At 39.5% G+C, this 13,333-nt stretch overlaps 1 long non-coding RNA gene across 1 annotated transcript; it reads right to left on the bottom strand.

Moving 5' to 3' along the window:
• Positions 1 to 11,071: 11,071 nt before the first annotated feature.
• Positions 11,072 to 12,485, bottom strand: LOC127531307 (uncharacterized). The gene is made up of 3 exons (XR_007938374.1): positions 12,382 to 12,485; positions 11,545 to 11,653; positions 11,072 to 11,385 (listed from the first exon to the last, which is right to left on the bottom strand). It is a non-coding gene; the product is annotated as an uncharacterized LOC127531307 (long non-coding RNA).
• Positions 12,486 to 13,333: the final 848 nt, after the last annotated feature.

The following is a 13,333-nucleotide window of genomic DNA, read 5'->3' on the forward strand; positions in this document are numbered from 1 at the left end:
CTTGAATCCCTGTCTAAAATAAAGTAATACACACTGGGTCTTTGCTGACCATTATTTTCACGACGGAGATGTTTACATCCCCTGATGTGCTCAGAGGGAATGGGGTCTTCTTCACCACTAGTGCCATTACTGCTGCTTTGATCCCGTGGAGGGGGCTGATAATCAGCCTCCAGGATGGCATCATCATTGTCTGACAAATTATCCAAATCTGACTTGTCTCCATCGAGTAACCCAAGTAACTTCAGTGCTTGTTTCGCAGAAAAGCGCTCTAAAAATGAAAAAAAGATGAAAAAAATCAAATACAAATCCACGTAAGTTATTTATTTATTTATTTATTTATGTCACTGGGACAATGTACAGTTTTATAGCTGCACCAGAATTAGCTATAGACCTGCTGTTCCTGGGCAAATTTTTGCTAACATCTCAGCATTTTTAACAAAGCTAAGTCCCTCTGTACACATACGTGTACATCATGTTTAGCATCATAGTAGATCACTACATTGACTGTTTTTTTGTCAAATTTGCATGTCATGGCAAACTTACAATGCTTCTACGCATATCTCAAAAAGAATAAGTCAAGAAATATGATTGAACTTCTTACCTTGTCGATGTTTTGGTTTGGAGTGACTGGCTGAACTTTCACATGTGCCGGCAGCCATTTTGAAATTTTCCTGAAGTGTGTAGTACTCTTCTGACACCACTGGGTGGTAGTGTAAGGGCCCAGATATGTGGCCAAGAGGCCCCAGATCAGCAGAATTACTCACTATGGTAATATAATCCAGAATGTAATGTCCACACGTGTACGCCAGGTCTTAAGAGGTTAATGTTGTGCTCGGCCTGCCAGGCCTTCTGACAGCATCAGGTTTCCATAACAGTACTCGACCAGCTGCTTCATTGTGTCTCACCACATATCCAGCCAAGGCTAATGATGGTTGACTAGCGTGGATGTGAGCCATATAATGTCTTGTTGGTGCAATTTCCAGGAGATACTTTTAAGGGACTAAGTAGCACAGACTTCAACCGTGGAGCTGTAATCTGAATACATCATGAACTTCTAGTAGCAGAAATACTGACGAATTGCCAAGACTATCACAGGAGCAGTTCCCCACTGAAGGGAGCAGAGTTTCCTAACCGCTGACTCTGCAGTTCGTCTGTTTAACAAACAGGCATCAGTGACAGAAACAGCTGTCTGTCAGTGTTCACCCACCAATGCTATCAGTATTCCTGCTTCCCAAATGGATCCTATCGTAACCCTGCATGGGTGGCATGCTATGCCTTGCCAAAGGGCAGCCTGTGGTTTGTTCCAGCACTGCTATTCACAGCTGACACTCAGATCTGAGGGCCATTCCTCTATCCTGAGAACCCGGTGGGTAGGAGGCGTCATCTCCACCACAAGGCTACTTCATGATTAGAAAAGCCTTGTGCAATTATGTTAGCACATAATAAAAGTGTGAGTTTTCATCTAAAACATGAAATTGTCTGGGTGACCTCAAACTTTTGAATGGTACTGTGTATAAACAGAAACATCACTACATCAATAAGTGAAAACTGCTATTTAAACAGATATTGAATTAAAATATTGAAAAACCAGGAAGTTAGAACTGGTCATGTGTACTTCACGTTCACAAACACATTAAATGCCTTTCCAGCTGATTTAAGCTGTATTGTACTATTATCACATCTCGCTAACGCTCCTAGGTGATGTTTTTCTTACCTCCTATTTTAGTTTGACATTTCTTGCTGTGTGTTGTCCTCAGCCTTGTCTCGTTGCATTTGTCTTTACACTCTTCTGTCTTTGTCTGTCTTCACCCTGCCTCACCCTAATGTGCTCCACCTGGGTACAATAGCCTCCCCTGCCCCAGTGTATCAATACTCACCTGTTTCCTCATGTTTCTTGCGAGTTAATCTTGTGTCCTTGTCCCAGCCATTTGTGATTTTCTCAGTGTTTCCTGTGTACTTCTGTGACTGAGTTGGCTTTGACTAAAAGTAACATTCATTGTCTATGTGAAACACACCGTGTTGCATGCTGGTCCAGTTGTGGTGCATTTCTAGATGCGATCCAGTGCGTCTCCTTGGATTAGGCCACAGCTCATTTGCATAAAGTAGACTTGACTTCTACTTTACACAGATTCGATGCGGAGTGCTGAGGTCCGACGCATCATGAAACTGTCCTTAAATGTCTAAACTGGCCGTGAACGAAACCAGGACAGGTTTCAGAAATACTTTTCACTTAAGTGTTTTCTTAATAAAAAAGAAAGTTTGCAACCGAGCTGCCATGTTTGACTTTCACATTGATCTTGAAATCCAGGAGCAGACAGCTCCTGAGTCGATGTGTTTGTCCAGTCAGGGGCAGAATAGTTCCAGAAGACGGTCAGCAGGAGTTGAACACCAATGACTGGCCTCAAGTCAAAGCCCACCAAGCAGGCGGATTTCAGATGCGATGCGTTTACATGCAGGAGAAACACTTCTAGTGAACAGTAGCGGTGTATCAAAATTTCGTGCCACAAAATTTCATGAAATAAAAAATGACAAAATAAAATTCAAAGACGCACGAAATATAAACACGAAATAAAAAACACGAAGGGGCGCCGCACACCACTGAGACTGATGATTTTTGACCCTCCTCGCCTACCGTAGCAAAACACTCACTTCAAAACGGAGGAAGACGAGGCTGAGGAATTAGCTGACGCTCCTTCATCAAATAAATTGGTTGTGGCTTCCTATGTAAACGACGAGAGAATGGTGAGAAGATTGCGGATAAAACAAAAACGGTGTACAAAATATGCCGCTACAGTTCACCGTATACTGCGGCGAGTACAACTAGTTCACAGTTCAGACATTTATAGGTCAGACTGCAGCTCCTAGGACTGATGTTTGTTTTCCTTTTCATTCAAGAATGTAGTTATCCTGATTGGTACAACAACAAAGCACTTTTTTATTGAGATTTTATTTTTGTATTTTCTCTGTAGTCTAAATAAGGGGGAAAAATACAGTTTGTTTTTTTTTCATTTTGTACTGATGCAGCATTATTTTTTGTATGTCTGCATAAGGAAGAAAATAAAGAAAACAAGATTTTTGCATAACATCCAACTGTTGGGGATTTTCTTTAATCTTTATTTCATATCATGAGTATTTGGTATTGTTTCATGAGTTGACCATTTCGTTACACCCCAAGTGGACACGTAGCACAACATGCTCAGTTTGAATACCTCTGGACTTTTTGTGAACCTCCAGAGTTGCGCATTGTGAGTAGATTTCTATTTGTGTATTTGCCTATAAGTTTTTAAATTCTGTGAAAACATTGTCTGACATGTACAGGACCATATGTTCTGTGAAACATGAGGTTCTTCAATAAATCAATAGAGCACTCGGAGACTGTTATGTTTCCCATGGATCACCAGCAGTCGGAGGCAGCAGGATCAAATAGATACAGTTGGATTAGATGAAGTTGTCCACATGCTACATGTCAAAGAGTGACAAACAACCGTGTTGCAGCCCATTACTCACTAACCTCATTAAGGGGATGACAGCTGGCCTTTACTCATATTTATGCACCTTTGTCTTCTGCTTGCTTTTTTCCCCCAACACCAGTAAAGTGTCGGCCATCTGGTGGCAAGACAGCCAAAAATCCCCAGTGTGCATGTGCTAGACTAGTGTGCCATAACTGCAGAAACAATTAATACAAGAATAATCCATATATTTGCTTTCACATTGAGCTTTTATAATGGGCAGTAACAGATTAGAGAATACAGCATGTAGCATCATTGTGAAGAAATTGACCCAAAATAGGATCAACAGGCCATGAAATTGCCACAGAAACATTGGGAGTGAGGCTATTTTACAGCCTATGAGAGTCCTCAAATGAGTTACAGAATGTAGCTGCTTTGTCTTTGGGATCCTGGGGAGCAGAGGAGGCTAAAAACAATGAGGTGAAATATTCATGGCCCTCTGCAGCAGGCTACAGGACGTGAGAAAAGACACTTAAAAACTCTGTTTGTATTGCCATGCTATGTTATTCAACAGAGAGGTATCACTATCAGCAGCTCCACAGAGCAGTGATATGTGATATATGTTGGCTTCTTCTGCGTCATTATGGTCCATTCCCTTAAATGATGTGCGTTTGACTTACGATGACTACATTATCACTGCGTGTGATTTCTATCCACACAAAGCGACAGGAAAAAAAGCAGTTTATAGGATCTTTGTTGTTCTGTCCAACAGCATCACACGCTGTCTGAACACCAGGGTTCATGCATAATTGATTGACATTATGTGGATGTGCGGTATCTACTACGCCGTTCTCATCTTCGAGGTAAAAGAGGCATGCAGCTCTGTTGCCATGGACACCCCCGTGTTCCTCAGGCTGCTGGACCACTTGCTTTACATAGAAGTGGGAGTGCGTGTCGCAAGCACTGACAGGCCTCCATCCATCTGAGAACTCATTATCACTGATGACTGCTCTGATATTCATCATGAAGTGCTCTCCTGGCATGTTAATAAGTTATAAATGCTCAGATGAATGCATTCACATGACAGTGTCATGTTCACTGACAGACATTAATACACGTTTTGCACTGGATGGAGCATTAGTGAAGCTCAAGGTTCACAGATTAGATGTAAAACTTGAATGACATCCTGCAGTACTGTGAGCAGAGGAGGTGTCTGTTCAAAGATGACGTGTAGCTGTAGATGGGAGTGTCCACTTTTATCGTTCAGTCAAGGACTCCAGGTTCATCACCTCCGACCTCTTCTTAGGGAAGGTGTTCAGAGACAGCTGGTGTCTGCTGTTCATTCCCTCTCCTGTGTCAATACAGCCCGATCTCACGAGGATTCGTGAAACTGTCACGTAAGTTTTAGTTTCGGTTTCGTGTGCACCAACACGATTTCGTCATGTTTTTCGTGCCGCTCACCACAAAATGCGCACCAATGTATTTTAAACGGCGGACTTTTCGTGCCACTCAGAACGTATTTCAAAAGAATGTGTATATTATATTTTTAATGTAAAACCGCAACACGGTCTCACGGGGATTCGTGAAACTGTTACGTAAATTTTTTGTTTCTTTTTCGTGCGCACCAACACGATTTCGTCATGTTTTTCGTGCCGCTCACCACGAAATGTTTTTCGTGTTGCTCACAACGAAACCCGCTGTGGTAATCACAGCTGAAAGTGGTTTATACCAGCGGATTCATGACGATCTAAGCTGTCCATCGGCGTATACTGCTTGTGTGATCGCGTTTGCGGCCGCCGGCCGCCGGACATTCTTGAAATTCCTATGCAAATTGGGGAAAAAAAAAAAAAAAAAAAAAAAAAAAAAAAAAGGTAAGTGTACCACCGGGTTATGGTTATGGTTAGGGTTATGGTTAGGGACGATGTCATGCAAAATATAGCGTTGGATTCGCCATGGTTTTACATTAAAAATATAATACACACATTCGTTTGAAATACGTTCTGGGTGGCACGAAAAGTCCGCCGTTTAAAATACATTGGTGCGCATTTCGTGGTGAGCGGCACGAAAAACATGACGAAATCGTGTTGGTGCGCACGAAACCGAAACTAAAACTTACGTGACAGTTTCACGAATCCTCGTGAGATCGGGCTGAAAACCGTGGTGAATCCAACACTATATTTTGCATGACATCGTCCCTAAACATAACCCTAACCATAACCCTAACCATAACCTAACCATAACCCTAACCATAACCTAACCATAAGCCGGTGGTACACTTACCAATTTGCATAGGAATTTCAAGAATGTCCGGCGGCCGGCGGCCGCAAACGCGATCACACAAGCAGTATACGCCGATGGACAGCTTAGATCGTCATGAATCCGCCGGTATAAACCACTTTCAGATGTGATTACCACAGCGAAAAACATTTCGTGGTGAGCGGCACGAAAAACATGACGAAATCGTGTTGGTGCGCACGAAACTGAAACTAAAACTTACGTGACAGTTTCACGAATCCCCGTGAGACCGGGTTGGTCAATAATGTAGTGCTCCCAGAGCTGATCTGAGACCTGAACAAATCCAGCTGTCTGTAGTAAGAGCTGGATTGTAAAAAGCCATTAAGAGAACACTGAGTAAAGTTAGCTGTGTTAGAAAATATATTCAAGTAAATTAGTTACATTCAATAAATGATACTCGCCAACAAGTTTTAGCTGCGTCGCAGGATAATTTTCTAAAGATCTACAGAAATATAGTAGTTTATAAATCATCAGCCAAAATGATTTAAAGATCGAGCTATATTAGTTCTGTTATGATACATTTTGGAGACTGAGTCTGAGTTTTTAGCTCCTCATGCAACACAACTAGAGACATTAGGAGGATGGAGACTTTTCCCATCTATTTTTTTAAGTACACAATAAACATATAAAGCAAACAAACCAAACTACCTAGAAAGGTACAGCTGCATCAGGTAACAGTCCACATTACTATAGGTGGATGTTCAGCGTTGTGGTTGAGTTCAGGAACTCAGACAGGATTTGTCTGGTCAGGGATTTTAGTTTAGTCTTTAGTGTGCCCCAACAATAATACAGCAGAAATAGTTTTTTTTTGTTTGTTTGTTTGTTTTTTGTTTTTTACTGTTTACAGTGTGAAACTGTTAGATTAAGAATTTCTTTAGTTCAGATGGGATTCAGCATGTTTAGCATGACCAGGACAACCACAGTGGATGCATAGTCCTGACAGTGAAGCACAGAGGTAGGAGTGTGATGACATGGGGCTGTAAGATGATGACAGAACACTTACAGATTGTACCAAGAATAAATGTGGATAAACCAAAATAGAAAATACTGGCTGACAATATGACTCCCAGTCTGCAGAAGCCTGAAGAAGGGGAATATTCCAGCATGACAACCATCCAAAGCACACAAGCTGGAGCAACAGAACAGCTTAAACAAGGAGAATATGGGGAAAAAAATCAGAAAAACGGCAGAATATCTTTCGAGAAATCTGTGCAGCACTGGTATCCTCCATGCTGAGGAGGATTGAGATTGTAATTAAAAATTAAAGCACACAAACTGTTTTCTTTAATTGTAAAATAATATAAAATATTAAAAATATATTATGCATATATTATGTACGCATGATACAGCTGACATCCGCGATCTATCGTAAGCGCGGATGCCAGCGTTTACTATACAGCTGTATCTAAACGCGGACATCCGTGCTGTATCGTGCATACATAATACATGCACGATGCAGCGCCGATGTCCGTCCGTGTTCCGCGCTCCAGTCGGACGGTGATTTCTGTTGCATTGCGCGCTCACTTCTGCTTTTGATGACGTATCGTGCTCAGACGATTAGTTGACGTGTCATTAGTTGCAGCCCTAATCGTGTATGAGAAAGCAATATAACTCAATCAAACCAGGCCACAGGGAACCCAAGAAGAAGTAGAAGATGAGAGAGATTGCAGGTGAAACACCAGTATATGTGGAGGTGAGCAGCCCACCCAGGTGTCAGCCATCACGGCCAATGAGCCTCTCTCCCAGCTTCTAGCAACCAGCTAAACAGGAACATGTCCTGAGGCGTAGGAGCCGTCACACATTACACAAAGGTGCATGCACATCAGGTATACACATTGATATAATATTGTGTCAGGCATACTGGGATGGCTGCATATGACATAAATGGTCATCTTTGACCTTGGAAAACATCACAAGGCCACAGAAAAGTCTCTACTATTTAAGGACCTGGCCACATAAACATCATGAGGAAGCAGCAGCCTTCATCATTCAATCCTTTGGAGAGATACTGTCAGATCTGAAGGTCTTCAGGGCCTTAAACTGAAGAAATTCTGATCACTAGTTAAGGTTTTTGACTTTAGTGCTTGCATTTTATAACTTCTGTTTTACGTGAATTAAGAAATTAATAAGAGATTATATAGTTAAGTCTTCACAGCAGGCAAAGAATATCGTACGGTGAAAGCTACTGCAGGTCATCTGGAACAACATGAAACACTGAACCAGGACTTAAAATTAGTACATCTTCCCTCTAGACAACCAACCTACACTTCCTTAATCAGTTCATGTGCAGAAAAAAAAAGCATGAGCTTGTTTGAACCTGGATGCACCTGTCCAATAGAGTCCCTGTCTGTGTGTAACACTGTGGCTGCTGTATTACTCAAGCTTTGCATCATATTATCCAGAGACAGAGCCTGACCAAATCATTTGCGCTGCTGACATTTCAAAATTGTACAAAGTCACCGTGCATCAGATCAGCTCCCCCAATTAACAGAATGATGGTGCGCTAAGGAAATTCTCAGTCTGTGTCTTTATGTATGTGTAGCAGCAATAGGGGGGATAAAAGACTGAATCTTCAGTATTTCCACCACTGAATCCCAGCTCGTGTGTGTGGTATATATGTCCTTATGCAAGCAAATGACAAAGGGCTATTCTGGACTTGCCGGGGAAATATTATTCACAGGCTGCACAGGGAAATTGCCCAAGGTGCCACAAACATCAGATGCATGAGGACCCCCTCCCCTGCTGAGACCATTTTCACCGCTAGATAAAGAGCTTTTATTGCTCCCAGCTTTCAGCTGTATATTACAGTTGGAGTGACATTGGCTGTTCCTGGTCACATATCATGCGGGACTTGTTGATTATGAGGTGTATCAGATGGGCTGATGCAAAGCAGATTTACCTTCCCAATCTCCTAAAAGCTTGTGACAAGATGGCCCCAGTTGTTCTGGTTTCCATGGAGAGAGCAAAATGAGTTAGGACCTCAGTCACCAAAATCAACCAATCAGAATTCTGTCTTTGGCAATGACATCCTCTCACCAGGCCAGGGAGGGTGGGGGTGTGAGAGAGCTTCACCTCCATCTGAACACAATAACCTTAAAAAGTCTACAAGAATTTTATTCCATTCATTAAAATATAAACACAACCTAATTTCTTGCAGCATTTTTTGCAAATAGTCAAATGCAAATCACGCATTGAACTCTGCAACTCTCTTCTGGCAGGTCTCCCTGCATGTACAGTCAAACCTCTACAGATGATCCAGAATGCAGCAGCACGTCTGGTCTTCAACCAGCCCAAAAGAGCTCATGTCACTCCCCTGTTCTTCTCCCTTCACTGGCTTCCAGTTGCAGCCAAAATCAAATTAAAAACTCTCCTCCTGGCTTACAAAACATTTACAAGAACGGCCCCAGCCTACCTGGATTCCCTGATCCAGGTCTACTCCCCTTCATGCCCACTTCGCTCTGCATGTGAGAGACGCCTGGTGCTTCCAGCCCAGCACGGCTCCAAATCTCTAACCAGACTCTTCTCCTCTGTTGTTCCCAAATGGTGGAACAAACTACCAAACTCTGTGCGTTCTGCTGAGTCCCTTTCTACTTTCAAGAGACAATTGAAGACTCAGTTGTTCAGAGAACACCTAGGCACTTAATCTGACTCCACCTTAGGGGTAGAATAAGTCAGGTGGTCCAAAACCCAGCATTTATTTAGCACAGACAAAGTTGAAGAAAAAAAAGGGGGGGGGGGGGGGGGGGGGTGTTGGCAATTCTTCTGTAACTTGATGGCAACACCTTTGACCAATCGCACTTTTTGCACTTACTACAGGTTTTTCCTTATGTCTGAATTCTTGCTTGTGTTGTACGTCGCTTTGGACAAAAGCGTCTGCTAAATGAAATTGTAGAATTGTAGAAATCATCCAAAATCTCTTCTAAATTAAATTATGGTGCATGATAGAAGAATGCTGGTTTGCCAAAGTCTGTTAGAGAGGAAATATTCAAAAGCTAATATATATATATATATATATATATATATATGTGTGTATATGGCATGCCGTTTAGGAAATTATATATTTAATGAAAGTCGATATATATATAATGAAACTTGATATATATATAATGAAAGTCGATATATATATATAATGAAACTTGATATATATATAATGAAACTTGATATATATATAATGAAAGTTGATATATATATATAATGAAAGTTGATATATATATAATGAAAGTTGATATATATATATATATATATATATATAATGAAAGTCGATATATATATAATGAAACTTGATATATATATATAATGAAAGTTGATATATATATAATGAAACTTGATATATATATATAATGAAAGTTGATATATATATAATGAAAGTCGATATATATATATAATGAAAGTTGATATATATATAATGAAAGTCGATATATATATATAATGAAAGTCGGAATATAGAATGTTCAGATTTTCATTCCATCTATTCAAAGTTTCATTCCATATATTCAGACTTTTCCTACTGAGCCCTGGAAGGACATGGCAAACAAAAACAGGAACCTTATTGGACATTTGCTCTTCAGATGAGCTCTTCTGTGATTATCTATCTGTCTTCATGGTTGTCACAGGGAACGGCAACTACGTTTGAGAAAACAGGTAATTTTTAGAGATGTTTTGATTCTGAACACTGAACGTGTTAGCATTAGCTTAGCTACTTAGCTTCGACTACATTTGCATCCCTACATAGCTTAAAGGTTAAACACATGCACCATATGTTGATGATAATGATAATATCTATGTTTATCTTTATAGCTGGTCTTAAGGCTAATTACGAGGCAGAGGTCAGCTGCTGCCTGGACACATCCATGATCACGCCACTGGTGGGACACAATTGTACTGGATTTCAGCTGAAGGCTGCTGTTTTGTCCAAACTGAGACATTTTTATTGTGACATACCCTCCACTGTTGTTAGCTTTTGATTCAATAAATTTTTTGAGATGAGGAAATCACTATTGCATGTTTCTAGTAAAATACCCTACTTTTATGATATATCACTACAGCATGCACTTTTTATATTTTCCATCAATTTCACCCAAAAGTTGAATAACTATTTGTGAGCAGTGTATGTAGACACATAATAGAAGCACATTTCAATAATATGTCTGCTGCAGTAGTGCAGTTTATCTACCTAGATTGGTGTAACAGTAAAAAAACAACAATATATGCTACTGATGTTTCTGACTAAAATCTGCTTGAAAAGCACAACTGCTTATCTGTCAAAATGTGTGTAACAAAAGCGTGCACTGAACACTGAATAAAGTCTCTGTACATTATAGACAAAATTTGCATCTCTCATCACAAATTTCTGTTTATTCACCCAAAGTGCATGGGTAAAATACAAAACAGGTGAAGTACTAAAAAAGATTTATTTTCTAGAAAAGCCAATAGTCAACAATGCAGTTTAATTCTGGGACAGTTGCTCCAGCACCGACACCATGCGTCCCATCAGTGCAACCAAGGTTTTCATTCATCTTCTGGATGTTCTGGAGCATGGCAGAGGTCACGTCTTGGTGTCTTCCGATCTGTTCCAAGAACCGTTCCTCTGACCTCTCCAGATACTGCAGAGGATCCACAGCAGCTTCCTGGTTCCCTTTTCCTGCATAAAAGCACCAAAAAGTACTAGTTGTCAGTAATTATTTTCTATTTTCATAAACACAGTTAACTTAAAGTAAATGTTCTATTTTGTGATTTTAGGATGGGTCAAAAGATAACATACTGATCATGTTGATGTCTGCATAGTCTAAACAGATCTTACTTGATTTGGTCTGTAGAGAGGAGGACAGCGTGGAGGAGCTGCAGGACGGAACCAGTAAGCTGCAGACTAGTGCTCCTGGTAACTGGACCTCATCATCCAAGGCCGACAACTAAATAAAATGAACAAGACATGCTGTTGATAGCATCTGTAATACAAATGATTTTATCCATTAACTGATTTATTGCTTTGTCCATACAATGTTAGAAAGTGTTACAAATAATACCTGTAATAATTTCCAACAGTGATAAATGCCTTGTTTTATTTTACAACAAAAAACACCAAAAGCATCTGTGTATAAGAAATCAGTGCATTGGATTTCCACATCTGCAAAGCTAGAAAATCACACATCAGAATTTTACCTTGAAATTATGAAAATAGCTGCAGATTACCAGTACTCTTTACTTCATTGTGTTAACTTGATCATTTGAATCAGTTTTTTAGACTTGTATTACTGATACGAAACATAATCAACACATAAATTAAAATGTGTTCGCAAAGAGTTCACTGGTTCTTCAAGGAAAATTTCAATGATAACCATATAGTTCAGTAATATGATTAATGGGTCATTGTGTAACAGCGTGGGAGGTTCTGAATACAGGTCGTGGACTGAAATTTTGCTGCTGCTTTCCTCCGGTTTTATAAGGAGTTGTTTCATAGCTTGTTAGCTTACCAGCGGCTAACTGGCTGGCAAACAATAGTTCAACGCCAACCTCTAATCAGTGATCCGGTGTCCGGACCGCGTTAGCTGGCGGAACGTTCATAATACTGATGTGGGACTGTTGTAGCTAGCGTATTCATAGTAGGATAACAGCAGGATGTTGGAGAAATAAAACTTACCATTATCAGGATCGCTGGTCTGCATGGCAGATTCTTAGCGCATCGCACTGCTTGAATGTCTGTGTATTTCAGGCCCATTTCAAAATAAAACTCAATAAAATTCTCGTCGGTGAGTGTCCTTCATTGTCGCTTCGCCATACGGACATGTCCCTTCCGGGGCTCGGTAGGAAAAAAAGATTTGATATATATATAATGAAAGTTGATATATATATAATGAAAGTCGATATATATATATAATGAAACTTGATATATATATAATGAAAGTTGATATATATATAATGAAAGTCGATATATATATATAATGAAAGTTGATATATATATAATGAAAGTCGATATATATATATATATATATATATATATATATATATATATATCAAGTTTCATTATATATATATCGACTTTCATTATATATATATCAAGTTTCATTATATATATATCAAGTTTCGTTATATATATAATTTCCTAAACGGCATGCCATATGTGTATATATATATATATATATATATATATATGTATATATATATATATATATATATATATATATATATATATATATATATATATATATTTATATACACACACTACCATTCAAAACTTTGGGGTCTCTCAGACAATTCCATATTTTCCATTAAACTCCCACTTTTATCCATGTGCTAACATAACCGAACAAGGGTTTTCTAATCATCAATGAGCCTTTCAACACCATTAGCTAACACAATGTAGCATTAGAACACAGGAGTGATGGTTGATGGAAATGTTCCTCTGTACCCCTATGGAGATATTCCATTAAAAATCAGCTGTTTACAGATACAATAGTCATTTACCACATTAACTATGTCTACACTGGATTTATCATTCATTTAATGCTACCTTCATTGAAAAAAATGTATTTCTTTCAAAATAAGGGCATTTCTAAGTGAACCCAAACTTTTGAATGGTAGTGTATGTGTAC

Source organism: Acanthochromis polyacanthus, chromosome 20, assembly GCF_021347895.1.
Source record: "Acanthochromis polyacanthus isolate Apoly-LR-REF ecotype Palm Island chromosome 20, KAUST_Apoly_ChrSc, whole genome shotgun sequence".
NCBI classification, from domain to species: Eukaryota; Metazoa; Chordata; class Actinopteri; family Pomacentridae; genus Acanthochromis; species Acanthochromis polyacanthus.